The sequence below is a fragment of the Planococcus citri genome, chromosome 3 (genome assembly GCF_950023065.1).
Source record: "Planococcus citri chromosome 3, ihPlaCitr1.1, whole genome shotgun sequence".
NCBI lineage: Eukaryota > Metazoa > Arthropoda > Insecta > Hemiptera > Pseudococcidae > Planococcus > Planococcus citri.
In genome coordinates this window covers 15,635,737-15,648,580 of record NC_088679.1, presented here as the reverse complement: position 1 = coordinate 15,648,580, position 12,844 = coordinate 15,635,737, and the positions used below count along the sequence as shown (strand labels likewise).

The 12,844-nt window shown below is 34.0% G+C and overlaps 1 protein-coding gene across 1 annotated transcript in view; it reads left to right on the top strand.

Moving 5' to 3' along the window:
* The window catches only part of LOC135841264 (nephrin-like), a 1,354,679-nt gene that overhangs the window by 448,805 nt on the left and 893,030 nt on the right, over positions 1 to 12,844 (top strand). The window lies entirely within an intron of this gene.

Sequence of the window (12,844 nt, the reverse complement as noted above, 5' to 3'; positions counted from 1 at the left end):
GCTTTGTGTGTTTTAAGCGTCCAGCTCTCTCGTGTTTAGAATGTTCTGTTGCTTGGTTACCTACTGATTGTGGATTTGTTGTAGGTATAGGAAAGATCGTAAGAAGGGGGAGAAACCTAACGAAGTGTCTCTTGGCATGGGATAGAAAGCGATCTCAGTGCTTATACTACAACATAAAATTTCAGCTGCCAGTTTTAGTTTGGATCCCACAGAAAAATTTAAATCTTAATGGTGTGTTACTTGAGCCAAAGGCTACCAAAGAGACCTCTTTCTATCCAGATCGATGGAGGACACTTCACGAGGTTTCCCAGTGAAGAATACATTTTATGAGCTTGACAGGTAGTGTTAGATACCTGAATCATGAAAATCGAAAATTGTAATCAAAGATGTCAATTGTTTGACTAACAGCTTACTTTTATAATTAAATTTTTCAACAGTGGTGGATTTTCATCGGGAAAAAAAACAAATATACACAGTGGTAAAAAAATGGTAGATACATTTCAAAAAGTTATAGTTTTTTATAAAAAAAAATCATAAGCACTAAGCATCTTACAAAAAAACTAATGGAATTTTTCCGATTAAAAATTTAATTCTCTACAAGTTTTCTCTACTTCATTTTTCTGTAAGACGCTTCGTTTCGCCTCCAGATCGATTTTTTTGAAATAGACTTTTGAAAAATTTTCAAATTGAGTTTCATAAAAATCAAATCTGGAGGCGAAACGAAGCATTCTACACAAAAATTAACTCGTCGAGAAACTAAATGGTAGAGAATTAAATTTCCAATCGTCATAATGAGTCATTAGTTTTTTTCTAGGATGCTTGGTTTTTGATTTATTTTTTTTTTACAAAAAACTTGAATTTTTCGAAATGTGAAAATCGGAACATTAACTCATACGTCACTCTATATATGTACGTATTTCAGTTTCGGTTTGAGAGAGATCAAAATTCTTCATTTTTTTTACCTGTGATGAATTGGTGAGAGTAGGTATTTTTCAAAATTGAAAAAAAACAGACTTCTGATTAAAATGAGTAAAAAAATTTAATTTCTCTGAAGTCGAAACATACGATGTATTTTGAATTTGATAATACTACTTACTTAGAGATAATCTGACACTCTTTCAGCATAATGATAATGTTGCCTTGTAGATCAATTTTGATAAGACTGAGACAATTTACACTGAAAACAAACATCAGGTTTTGTACCTTGAGCAATATTGACGAGTTTATAGAATGAGTTGCGTTATTGTTGGGTTGATTGGGGTTCTTTATTGTGTGATTATTGACTTTGATTTTTACTGGTGGGTCTGATGATGGGGTGCCGATGCATTTACTGTGTTTTGTAAGGATAGCGAATTTTTTTTCCTGTAAGTAAAGGTGAAGTAGGCATTCAAAACTGGAAATTGGAGTGAAATGCATTAAATACATACCTTAGATTATTTTTTATTCCTTGACATTGGACAACTGAGCGTGCACTTACTTATTGGAATTTCAATCTTAGTCGTAGATATGAATCGAACACTCGAGAAATGCAGATAGGCCTACTTACCTAATCATCTGATGTATTTTCTTGCTAAATTTTGGAGAACGGGAAACCAGATTTTGGAGCTATGCATTCAGAATTATCATTTGGATTGCAATAAGAATCGTTAGGTACATTTTTCGAAGTTTTATATCATGCTGAATTCAGTTTAAAGCCGAAATGAAAATTTTGAACCGGACCAATTAGCAAAAAGCAAAAACTCGCTTGTAATCAGCTAGCGTCTCTCCAACTGAGTTTTTCTCATTAAATGTAACAACATTTTTGCTCTATGGAATTTTAATTTTTTAGATTTGAAAAAAAAAACAAATTCAAAACGAAATACGTACTTATTGCTGGCAATGCTGGGTATCGCCCATCAAAGTGATTTCGAACCAAGAAATCATTGAAAAGTTGGCAATTACATCTCACAAGGCAACCTCTTGAGGTGTCCACATCCGATTTGAACGGGGACGCGATTTTTGGAAAGAGCATGGTCTGAAATGCCCAAAACCAAATTTTCAGCGACCCAACATCTTATCTCGATATTTGGCGAACGTTTGAAAATTCAAAATTGACTGTTTTTGGTGATTTATGCCTTCTTCAAAAACGTACGTATTTGATCAGTAAAAATGATCAAAATCAGTCCTAAAATTGCTTTTAAGTCCTAATAAAATCCAAATTTAACTATTTCCAGTCATTCTGGAGCCTCCAGCGTGATTTTTCAATTTCTCCAGAATTTTTAATTTGCTCCAGAAGACGTGAATATGAAGTTGGGCAGCTGAAAATCGAGTTGTGTGTCGTACTCGACCTGTTTAACGAATTTATCCACATTTCAGCCGATTCTGGAGAGGACGCCTCAAGAGTGGCTTTTTGACAAGTTTTTTTTCAAAATAAAAATATCCAAAAATCAAAAATTTTTGCGCGAATCGCAGTATTTCGTCATTAATCAAGCCCACGAGGGCGAATTTTCCCATTTCCAGCCTTTCTGAAGCCTTTGGAGAAATTGAAAAATCACGCTGGAGGCTCCAGATTGTCTGGAAATGGCGATTGTGAATCTGTGCTTAAAAATCGTTACATTTCTCGAATTTTTATATTGTGCTGAATTCAGTACAAAGCTGAAATTGAAATTTTAAATCGGACCAATTAGCCAAAAGCAAAAACTCTCTTGTAATCAACTATGAGAATCATTCTGATTGCGTACACATAAATCCTCAGTATCGACGTGTAATGTGCAACATTTGTTTAATATCATCGTTGTATTCAGTTTGGGGGGCAAAACTCCACCGCGGGGGTCAGAATTAAAAATGATTGCGATGTTTGAGTTCAGCGTGAAATTTTATACCATCTTGATGGGTCGCATCGATATTATCGAATAGACAATGCATTATTCAATTCTGGGGGTGGGGGAGTGGTAACAAGCCTATTAGTGCTCATAAAATCGCGTTGTGATCGTATTTTTTCGCCGTTTTTGCGCAGTTGGGCTTCAAATAGCCCCGTCTAACAAACCTCCAAGAATCGTTCGGTCCTCAGCCATATCCTGGACATAAGGGCCATTTTACCATCAAAAATGGCCAAAAATGCACAAAAATCGCATTTAAAGTGCCATAGAATGCAGTTGTGCAGGGTTTCACGAAAAAAAATTACATATTCGGCATCGAGAGAAGTCCCCCAACACAACCCCGTCGAGTTTTTTCGGTCCCGACCATGTCCCCAAACTCACCTTTTTGAGGGTCCACCCCCTCGTTGTGCGGGGTAAAAATTTCAAAATTGCACTTTTCTGAATGGGGCAGGTAGTACCTACATTTTGGCAGCGCATTTTTTTGGTCCCCAAAAAAAAAATACAAAATCAACTTCTAGAGCACTTTTTCGTGTATGGATTATAGTCTACTGCGTTCAGCTAGACCATTCGTTTGCGGGTTTGCTGGTTACATGAACCGCATATTAAAAAGTCACAGAGGTTTTTCTGCTGAAATTATTTCCGTCGTATTTTGAAGTTCAATGGGTATTTTTCTTCTTGTCATACGTCAATTCTTTAGTCGAAACCTGTCTTGATCAAGAAACTGTAAATAAATACTGATGAAAGGATTCCCCAGTAAAATAGGAGAAATGAACTCTCGCAGTTACCCAGAAATAATTCAACACTCGGAAATGTTCCTATAAGAAGTGAGATCTGTGCAAAGAAAAATAAGTTTTTCCCTTCTCTGATGACAGGATTTAGGTACCTATTGGAGATCCTACTTTTCCGTGCTCTAATTATAGGATTGAGGTGTTTGAGATTCTAGTACGCTGTCAAAATCTCGAGTTCATTTTTATTAGGGTTCTACTGAGCAGTTGAAAATTTGCGAATCGTTTATTTATGGATTGATTTGTTTTTTTTTTTTTTAGAGATATTTACTTCTCAAATACCATGCGTTAATTGTGCCAAAATGTCAAAATTGTGGTAAACTGGAGCAATGTTTTAATGTGCAGTAGTGCCAACTTCTCTGGTTATTATAGCCAATTCCACGCAAAACGAGAAAAAAAGTGATAATTTACAAAATTTGTCCATGGTTTTAAAATTTGCATCGAAGACCAAAAAAATTGCTATAGTTACATTTTGAAAATACGTACCTCTAGTTTCAAAAATGATACTGTTTTACGTTTCGACCTAATTAATGCATAATCTTTATTTGAGCTGAATATATTTTCAAAACACAAATACACTTCCGTCCCTCCCCTTCCTCTCCGAAAAATAAACAATTTTCCAACTTGCAACCGTTCATTGCAGCTCTGAAAGTGGACTTGGATCGTCTTCTAGAACTGAAACATTTATCCCAAATCAAACATTGAAAAGGGGGTAATTTCTGAAAATGCTTCCTCTTTGAGGATCCATAGGTATCTCCCCTCCAGAGGAAGTTTTGAGATAAAAAAATTTCGAAGTAACTTTCAACTTGAAATTTGGTTATGCATTGAGTTTGTTCAAAATCCTCCGAAATTATGTTTTTCGTCGCAATCTAACCTAAAGTACATATTACTAACCATGTATTTGTACCAATAAACAAACATTCAGTTCGTGAGGTGAAAATTTTAGGTGCTCTGACTATGCATTTAGGTACCTACAGCAAGCAAACTCATTTTTAATCACGGAACTATACGGAAGCGAAAAGAAAATTGAAAGAAATTGGAAGGAAATTCACTTACCTCATATTTCACTTGAAAAGGTACGTATAGCAAGATTAGAAAATCAGATGACTGCCTTACGAATTGTTCTTATGATGTTCCCTTTTTCATCAATCTCTGATTTCAATTCTGATTCATTATCTTTGAGTTCTGCTTCAAATAGCTAATGTGGTTTAATCAAAATCGTTGGCATGTTTGTTTGTTTTTTTTTGCGACCCAACCTAATGTGTGTACCAACCATGTACAAACATACATTCAGTTCGTGAGAATGAGATGCTCTGGTCAGGCATTATAGCAAACAAGAAAACTCATTTTTAATTACGGAATCGAGCGAAAAGAAAATTGAAGGAAATTGGAAGGAAATTCACTTACCATGAAGTCGTCTGTCGATGTAATGTTCTATACGGACACGATTGTGAAGATACCGAAGAAATGAAGGAAATTCATATTTCCATAGACGAAACGAAAACAACTGAAATTACAATTAATCAAATACTAAGAGAAACTAAAATTTGAAAAGTTTTTGAAGCTCAACAATTTTCGATTTGCTAAAAATGTCATTAAACTGACAATTTTCGAGCTTCAAAAACCTGCTTAAATTTCAGAGTAAGAAAAAAAAATGATCATAACAAAATTTGTTCATTTTTTGACGTAGGTACTTGGTATTCATTTCCGCATTTATTTTCGTCATCGCAATTTTTTGAAATTGTAAATCTTTTGTAGCCCTTTCAATTTGCAAGTTGGGTAAAAAGTAATGATGATAGATAATTTTGTTCATTTTTCAAAGTACTACCGATCCCCATGGTCAAAATTGAATTTTGGCTCCTCGATTTTGAAACCGTATTTTGCCCCTTCAATTTTCAAAATCGGCTACCTACTTGTTTATCTTACTTTTTTTTTACTCTTACCCGGATATCCAAATCTGAAGTTTGTACCACTCTGCCCTCTCCACCGGACACCCTGTGTTATATTGACACTGGTGGTGTGCTGATGCGTTTACTGTGTTTTGATACCATAGCAAATATTCTATCGTGAAATAATATGATGGTAGACAGGAAGTATAGACAATCAAGACAGCTTACTGTTTTTATTCCTCGAAGTTGCGCAATTGCGTGTATTGAAATTTCAATCTCAGGTGTAAGTATATGAATCAAATACTTGAGAAATGCAGGTACTTACTACTTACCTAATCATCTGGTGCATTTGCTTGCTATATTTGGGATAACGGACAATCATGTTCTCAGCTAAGCATTCAAAATTATTTTTTGGATTGCAATTTATTTCTGTTTGCTTTACACGAGTAAGGCGTGTATTGAAATTTCAATCTCAGGTGTAAGTATATGAATCAAATACTTGAGAAATGCAGGTACTTACTACTTACCTAAGGGTCATTCCACGTCAATTGGACCAAGAAGTGGTAGGTGGGTTCGGCGATTTTTTTGAAATTTTTCCTGTGGAAAGACCTTCCTAAGGGATGACCAATGGCGCAAATCGCAGCCCTCTAGCCCATTTTTGAAGGCAGCCAAGGGGTGTCAAAGTTTTCAGTGAACCTAAAATATCATCCATTTCAGCAGTGGATTGCTCGATAACCGCGATACCTACAAAAATGGAACTTTTTCCCATAGATAGAGGTTTTGAAAGGCTTTTTGGTGATATCATAAAAATCAGTGTTGCCACTTTTTTTCGTACAAAAAATTATCCTAAAAAGTTTCAAAATGTAATTTTCATATCGTTCCGACTCTCAAAAATTCTGAAAAAAATATATTATGGACAACTGTTCCTGCTGAACAACATATTAAAAAATTAGGATGGTAACTTGTAACAAATTCGATTTAAAAAAATTTTAACTTTGCGAAAAAATGCGATTTTTTGATTTAAAGCATGAAAAAAAGTTTTGATTGGTAAAGTTGACCCATTTGACCACTATTTTCACATATCTGTTGAAAAAGTTGAAAAAACCCCTTTCACTCAATAAAATAAACTCATCACAAAAAAATCAAAATTTGAAAAAATTCAATTTTCAATATCAAACATCAAAAAAAGTTAAAATTTATTCAGTTGTCTTATTTTGACCACTTTCTGACGTATTCCATGAAAAAGTTGATAAAAATCTCACTCACAGCAAAAAAAATGAAATTTGCTTTTTTTTGAATTTTGATTTTTTTGTGATGAGTTCATTTCACCGATTGAAGGGGTTTTTTCAACTTTTTCAACAGATACGTAAAATTAGGGGTCAAATGGGTCAACATTACCAATCAAAACTTTTTTTCATGTTTTAAATCAAAAAATCGAATTTTTTCGCAAAGTTAAAATTTTTTTAAATGGACTTTGTTACAAATTACCATCCCAATTTTTTAATATGTTGTTCAGCATGAACAGTTGTCCATAATATATTTTTTTCAGAATTTTTGAGAGTCGGAACGATATGAAAATTACGTTTTGAAACTTTTTAGGCTAATTTTTTGTACGAAAAAAAGTGGCAACACTGATTTTTATGATATCACCAAAAAGCCTTTCAAAACCTCTAACTATGGGAAAAAGTTCCATTTTGGTAGGTATCGCGGTTATCGAGCAATCCACTGCTGAAATGGATGATATTTTAGGTTCACTGAAAACTTTGACACCCCCTGGCTGCCGTTAAAAATGAGCTGGAGGGCTGCGATTTGCGCCATTGGTCATCCCTTAGGAAGGTCTTTCCACAGGAAAAATTTCAAAAAAATCGCCGAACCCACCTACCACTTCTTGGTCCAATTGACGTGGAATGACCCCTAATCATCTGGTGCATTTGCTTGCTATATTTGAGATAACGGACAATCATGTTCTCAGCTAAGCATTCAAAATTATTTTTTGGATTGCAATTTATTTCTGTTTGCTTTACACGAGTATTTCTTGTTTTTTTTTTGAATTTGGTTTTATTCTGAATCTGTGGTTGAATATAGTTATATTTTTCGAATTTAGTAATGAATGATGAACGGTAGAATTGTTATATCACTTTTATATGATTCTGAATTCAGTTCAAAAATGAAATTAAGTATTAATTTTAAATCGACCAATTATCAAAAAGCAAAAACTGTCTCGCAATCAGCTAGCAAAAGGTTCACGAAGGTTTTTCCATTAATAGAACGCGTTGGGAAGTCCTGTATGGACAAAAAAACACTGAAGCGAAAAGAAAATTGGAAAGAAATTCACTTATTTCACCTATCATCCGAAAAAGTACATATTATCCATTCAAAATCAAATTATTCATTACCTATTGTTCTTTGAATTTTTCCCTTTTCATCAATCTTGGATTTCAATTATGTTATTTCTGTTTTTTATCTTTGAGTTGAGCTTTCAATAGCTCACTGAGTTTGGTCAAGAAATCCTAAGGAATTATTTTTTTGTGATCGAACCTAACGTACATATACTAACCATGTACAAACATACAAATACATTCAGTTCGTGAGAAAGAGGTGAAAAATTAGATGCTCTGGTCATGCGTCAAGTATAGCAAACGATCAAACTTATTTTAATTACGGAAGCGAAAAGAAAATTGAAGGAAATTGGAAGGAAATTCACTTACCTCAACTTTCATGTGAAAAAGTACAATTAATTGTATAATGTCTTTCCCGAAATTATCTTGCCCAAGAATGTGTTTCAGAATTATCGACACGCGACACTTTTTTTCTTCATAATGTAATTTCATATTCGTGTTCAGAGGAGTTCTTCGCAAATATTTCGCATTAGGTAATGATGCCAAAATATTGAAAAATATTATTCCTAAAATTCGAGAAAAATCGCCAAAATCGTAGGAAATGTTTTCCATGTTTCGAAGTTGGCAATAATGACCAAAAAGTTCCAAAATATTTCCTCAGTTTTAGGAATAATAATATGTTTCAATATTTTGACATAATTAATTCGAAATAAATCTACGAAAAACCTCACTGAATACGAATGTGAAGTTATATCAACAATTGAACTCTTCTCGTAAGGCCAGATTCAAGAAGGCAGGTTGCCCCAAAATTGAATTTTTCACCAAAAGAATCAATTTTTGGGCAACCTTCCTCCTCAATATGACTCTAGCAGGGTCTTACTGCAAATCTAACTTTATATTCGTGTTCAGTGGGTTCAATTCATATGATGACGATACCCATATTGTCGACCTTCTTTCGTCCCAATATTGGAGGAGGGGGTACCCATGGGCACAAAATGGGGTTTCCTAGAAGATTGTTTGATTCTCTACTGTTTTTAGAGACCTGCGTGCTAAATTGAAAGAAAAAAAATTTTGTGCTTGAATCAGGTCCTCTTGAATGGTTAAAAAATGTTGAAAAAATTCACGTGGCTGGACTCGATGTCTCCTGTATATTTTAGGCGAATTTGAAATTTTTTGTTCAAAACTCGTTGAGGTAGTGGAGGGAGGGGCATAAGTTCGCACTCATTGAAAACTGTCACATCAACGCCTCCTGAAGTGATTTTGAGCGAATTTTTTTATGCACACCTAATTTCATCTTTCTCCTACATGTTCGTCAACTGCTTCATTCATCATTTCGAGTTCTTAATTGTGCTAAAAATTGATTTTAACAAAAAGTTTTGATTAGTACTTTTGACTCACTAGGTGGGGCAAAGGTATTATTCTTGTAAGTTATACTGCGATAAAAAATCATTAAAAATGTATCTAGGTAATTTATCAATATGAAAATCGTGATCTACATACAAATCGTTTTCAACATTGTTATGATCATTTTCTTCTTACTATCGTATGTACCCATAAGTAAAGTTTGGAAAGTTTTCCAAGCTCAACAATTTACTATTTTTTAGCTTCAAAAAATCTTTCAATTTTAGAGTAAGAAAAAAAAATGATAAAAAAATTTGTTTATTTCGTGACATAGTATTCATTTTCAAATTCATTTTTTTCATTTAGATTTTTTGAAATTAAACATCATAATGTAGTCCCTTAAAATTGCTAGTTAGATACAAAGTCATAATTATGTAATTTTGTTCATTTTTCAAAGTATGTACTACCGACCCAATTGGATTTTGTCCCTTGAATATTGAAAAAGGATTTTGTCCCTTCAATTTTCAAGATAGGCAACTTTGTTAATCTTACGTTTTGTTTCACTCGTACCCGGTTACATGGTACCTATTTGAAAAGGGAAGCGACAAAGTATACTGTTATACTTTGGACATGCATAATAGCAAACGAGCAAACTTATTTTTAATTCTTTTGTACAGTTTTCTCTACTGAAGCGAAAAGAAAATTTGAAAAAAAATTCACTTACCTACTCCAATCTCGGATTTCAATTCTGTTATTTGTGTTTTGTATCTTCGAGTTTGAGCTTTCAATTAGCTCATTGAGTTGGTCAAAATCCTCCGGCATTATTTTTTTTGTGATCCGATCTAAGGTACTAGCCATGTACAGACGTATAAAATACATTCAGTTCGTGAGAAAAAGGCAAAACATTGGATGCTCTGGCCATGCGTTATAGGTAGGAGCAAACAAGCAAACTTATTTTCAACAAGGTACTGAAGCGGAAAAAAATTGAAACAAATTGGAAGGAAATTCACTTACCTCAACTTTCATTTGAAAAAGTACAAATGTTCTTAGGTTCTTAATTTGATTTTGAAGAGGGTGATGCATTGAGTAAATTACGGAAATATTAAAGCCTTTTCGTGCTCATGGGCAGTTTAAAATTTCCCACTTTCTTGTCTTCCCTTCAGGAAAACAAAAATCAGCAAGTCGTAATTTGAAGGTACTTTTTTTGTACATAACAACAGCAATTTTGTTATTCTTGATAAAAATGGTTTACCTTCTTGAGTAAATTTTAACAAAAAACCAAAAAATTCTCACTCAAAAAATGATTTTTAAAAAATAGTTCTTAATCAATTATTTTTAATAAAATGAAGAAATATCTAAAAAAAAACAAATTTTGCTTTTTTTGAAATTTTTTTCAATATTTTTAAAGAAAGAATTAGCGACCGGAAAAAAGTATTTCCAAAAAAACGTGATAGTAAAAGCAAAAAACTCAAAAAATGGCTTCCCTAAATTATCTTGCCCAAAAATGGGATTTCGAAAAGAGCTTCCATTATCATTCCTCCAAATTTTGCTCTTAGTCGGGGAGCCCACTTAAGGATCTATTGCACCCTCCCTCCCTCATCGATCCTCCGGGACAACTTTTTTCTTAAAGGGGGAATCCTAAGGAACATTTCTGACCGTTGTACTCAGAAAAAAAGTGGCCCTACTTACAAAATGGCGGCCATTTTGATTGAAAGACCAGCTCAAATCGCAGATTTTGCGTTCCAACATAAAACTAGCACAATATTTTTCAAGCCGTACTCAGGTAGATCGAAAGATCAGGCAAAAATTTATCACCTGCCAAAATTTGAAGTGCTAAAGTGCGTTTTTCAATTTTTGGTTTGAAAATTCAAATTTAGGCCAAAAATGAGAGAAAAAAATCAAAATTTTACGAAATTGACCAAGAAGGGTGAAATTTGGGTTATACCCTATTTTCGACCTGTCAAATCGATTGGAAACGTTTTCAAACTGTTTTGAAGAGTTATGGAGCCTCCAGCAGATTTTTGAAACTCGAAATTTCCACAAAATTTTATCAAATAGAATATTGGATAATGGATAGTCAAAATTTTCTCTGCGAACTAATTTCAATACGCTACGAGGTCGACTGCTGGTGGATTTCAAGTCGTTTTGGAGCCTCCAATGACTTTTAGAAAGGTCGTATGGCGTTTTTTGGAAAATTGAAATTTCCAAAAAGTAGCTGGCAGCTCCAAAACTATTTGAAATCACGACGTAGTCGACTTCATATCGTATTGAAATAAGTTTTCGAAGTAAATTTCAGCTTGCCAACTCCATTTGGTAAAATGTTGCGGGAATTTCAAGTTTCAAAAATCTACCGGAGGCTCCAGTAATTTTCAAAAAGTCGTTGGAGGCTCCAAAATGACTTGAACTCACCTGAAGTGGTCTTCAGATGGTGTTAAAATTGGAGTGCATAGTTATAATGTCAGCTTTCCATCTCTATTTTGAGGAAATTTTAAGTTTCAAAAATCTACTGGAGGCTCCAGTAATTTTCAAAAAGTCGCTGGAGGCTCCAAAACGACTTGAAATTTACCTGCAGTAGACTTCACAGCGTATTGAAATTAGTTTTCAGAATAAATTTCGGCTTTCCTACTCTATTATTTGATGAAATTTTGTGAGAATTTCGAGTTTCAAAAATCTGCTGGAGGCTCCAGAACTGCTCAAAACGGGTTGCAACAGTTTACAATCGATTTGGCTGGTAGAAAATCGGGTATATCCCAAATTTCAGCTTTCTAGGTCAATTTGGTAAAATTTTGATTTTTTTAAATTTTTTCTCACATTTTAGCCAGAATTTGATTTTTTGAAAATTCACCAAAAATCGAAAAAGGCGCTTCAGCACTTGAAATTTTGACAGGTGATGAATTTTTGCCTGCATTTTCGATCTACCTTTGTGTTGTTTAAAAAATTTTATGCTAGTCCTATATTTAAACGCAAAATCTGCGATTTCGGCTGACCTGTCAATCAAAATGGCCGCAATTTTGTAAGTAGGTCCACTTTTTTTTTAGGACAAGGGCTAGAAATGTTCCTTAGGACTCCTCTTTAAGAAAAAAGTTGTCCCGGGGGATCGGAAGGGGGGTGCAAGTGATCCTTATCCGGGTCCCCCGACTATCAGAGAAAATCATTTTTCTAAATGTCATTCAAGATTTGAACATGTTTTTTCATAGGTGCCCATCAAAATTTGGAATAAAAATTGAAAATAATTTAATCAAAGGCCACTAGCATGACACAACCTTTCCAAGGTATTATTTTTTCTCCAAATTTTGCTCCCTACTTCCTTCAACTTTCACTTTGAACAGCTTCCATGTTGTATTTATTACATTTCCACTGTGCGAATGCTAATGCTGGAAATAAAATATAGTGTTGTTTTTTTTTTTTTGGTGAAAATAATCTTTATTTATGCTGGAAAAACACTTTTTCCCTAGTCATAATGGTAAGCTGTTTTCATAAATCCATCTCATCTAGACGAGTTACTCGTACAACGAAAAACGACGGATTTTCATCATATTCTTCAAACGCGGTCGTATCATGTACCTTACCTACAGTAGAAGAAGGAGTAAAAATTCTCTCGCTTTAAAATCTCGCCGATAATTTTTTCAAGA